The following is a 2,626-nucleotide window of genomic DNA, read 5'->3' on the forward strand; positions in this document are numbered from 1 at the left end:
AGAGAATCGAATGGCATATCCAACTTCCACTTCCATGGAGGTGCATTCAAAACCTGCAGTTGCTCTACTTTAAAGCACCCCTCTTTAGCTGTGGGTAACTTTATTTCCTTGAACACATTAAAAGTGACCTTTTGATCGTAAACCTTCATCGAAAGCTCTCCTTTTTGCACATCGATCATAGTTCGGCCTGTAGCCAAGAATGGTCTTCCCAAGATGATGGGAATCTTCTTATCTTCCTCGAAATCAAGAATTATAAAGTCAGCAGGGAAGAAGAGTTTATCCACCTTGACCAAGACATCCTCCACTATACCTTGTGGATAAGCGATGGAACGGTCAGCTAGTTGCAATGACATGTATGTTGGTTTTGGATCAGGAAGACCAAGCTTCTTGAAGATAGATAAGGGCATCCAATTGATGCTAGCTCCTAAATAACATAAACACTTGTCGAACGACAAGTTTCCGATGGTGCAAGGAATAGTGAAGCTTCCAGGATCTTTAAGCTTCGGAGGTAACTTCTGTTGCAGCACAACACTGCATTCCTCCATTAGAGCAACAGTCTCTAAGTCATCGAGCTTCACTTTATGAGAGAGAATACCTTTCATAAACCTCACATAGCTAGGCATCTGTTCAAGAGCTTCAGTGAAAGGTATGTTGATATGAAGTTTCTTGAACACCTCCAAAAACTTCTCAAACTGCTTATCCAGCTTTTTCTTCTACAGCCTCTTAGGAAAAGGAGGTGGAGGATAGATCTGTTTCTCCCCTGTATTACCCTCAGGAGGAGTGTATTCCATTGTAGTCTTCCTTGGTTCCACCTCTGCTTCATTCTGCACTTCTTCTTCAGCCACAACTGTATTTTCTGAAACTTGAGATTTTTCAGGCTCTTCGTCTTGCTGAATTTGGGGGCTTGCGACCTTTCTAGACCTCAAGGTGATGGCGTTCACCTGTTCTTCAACTTCCTCTTGCCTGGATTTGTTTCTGTATCACTAGGAAGCGTTCCTGGTGGTCGATTTAATAAGGCATTAGCAATTTGCCCTATTTGGTTCTCCAGAGTCTTGATAGTAACAACCTCGTTTTGGCATATAAGAGCCTGGTTTTTGCACATAAGCCTCAACTCCTCCAATTCAGATTTTTCATTCGAAGATAGACCTGCATTATGAGTTTGTTGTTGAAGTTGGAGTTATTGTCTTGGTGCAAATTGTTGCTGAAAACCAGGAGGGTTGAATAGCTTATTTCCAAACTGCTGGAACGGCTGTTGCATCGCATTCTGATTATTGCTCCAGCTGAAGTTAGGATGATTCCAGTTGTCAGGATAATAAGTGGCATGAACTGGCTGCTGCGATCTCTGAAAGTTGCTCACAAACTGAGCTGAGTCACTAGATATAGCGCATTGCTCTGTCGCATGCGGACCTGCACACAGCTCACAAACACTGGTTATCTGCTTAACACCATAGTTAGCCAGAAAATTGATCTTCATAGACAATGCCTTCAGTTGAGCAGTGATAGCCGTAGCTGTATCCACTTCAAGAACTCCTGCTACCTTGCCCTGTGGAAATTTCTAGGTTGAATACTGATATTCATTAGCAGCCATCAGTTCAATTAGATAATAAGCTTCCTCATAGCTTTTCGCCCATAATGCTCCACCTACTGCTGCATCGAGCATGGGTCTGGACTGTGCTCCCAACCCATTGTAAAAACAATTGATGATCATCCAATCAGGCATTCCATGATGAGGATACTTCCTAAGTATCTCCTTGTAGTGCTCCCAAGCTTCATATAAAGATTCTCCCATTTGCTGCGCAAATTGAGTAATAGTGTTTCTGAATGCAGCTGTCTTCGCCATAGGGAAGAATTTAGTGAAAACTTTTGAGCAAGATCTTCCCAAGTAGTAATCGAATCAGCTGTTAGAGAGTGTAACCAGCTCTTAGCCTTGTCCCTCAGAGAGAAAGGGAACAGTCTCAGCTTCACAGCATCTTCAGAGACACCATTGAACCTGAAGGTGTCACATATCTCTATGAAATCCCTAATGTGTGTATTGGGATCTTCCGTTGGAGAACCCCCAAACTGGACTGAATTCTGTACCCATTGAATTATGTCAGGCTTGATCTCAAAGGTATTAGCTGTGATAGCTAGCCGTATAATGCTAGATTGAATGTCATTGATCTTGGGTTGAGAAAAATCCATCAAGGCTTTCGTTCGTGCTGCTGGATCTCCCATTGTAATGAGTACCTGAAACACAAACAAATAAACCGTAAAAGTAAAAGAATCCGAGTCAGTGAACTTTAACGACCACTGATGACAAGCACATAAACTAAAAATTAACACCGTGTCCCGGGCAGCGGCGCCAAAAACTTGTTAGGGCGAAAACACGCGCTAATATTCACGCAAGTATACGTGTTCGCAAGTAGTATAAGATATAAATCAGATTCGTTCCCACAGAGACTGGTTTAGGTTAAGTTCAATTTATGCACCTATACAACAATGTATGGTTATCGTTCAATGCTAAGACAAATAACAAATTGAGTTTTTATTAAACTAAAAGATTATACTAAATAACATTAACTAAGAGAATTGAGGTTGAATTACTATATATGACAAACATGGGATTCTAACTTCATTAAATACTTCA

At 41.4% G+C, this 2,626-nt stretch overlaps 1 non-coding gene across 1 annotated transcript; it reads left to right on the forward strand.

Moving 5' to 3' along the window:
* The first annotated feature begins 1,718 nt into the window (after nucleotides 1-1,718).
* Nucleotides 1,719-1,825, forward strand: LOC141682150 (small nucleolar RNA R71). Its single transcript, XR_012559551.1, has one exon. It is a non-coding gene; the product is annotated as a small nucleolar RNA R71 (small nucleolar RNA).
* Nucleotides 1,826-2,626: the final 801 nt, after the last annotated feature.

The sequence above is a fragment of the Apium graveolens genome, chromosome 8 (assembly GCF_009905375.1).
Source record: "Apium graveolens cultivar Ventura chromosome 8, ASM990537v1, whole genome shotgun sequence".
NCBI lineage: Eukaryota > Viridiplantae > Streptophyta > Magnoliopsida > Apiales > Apiaceae > Apium > Apium graveolens.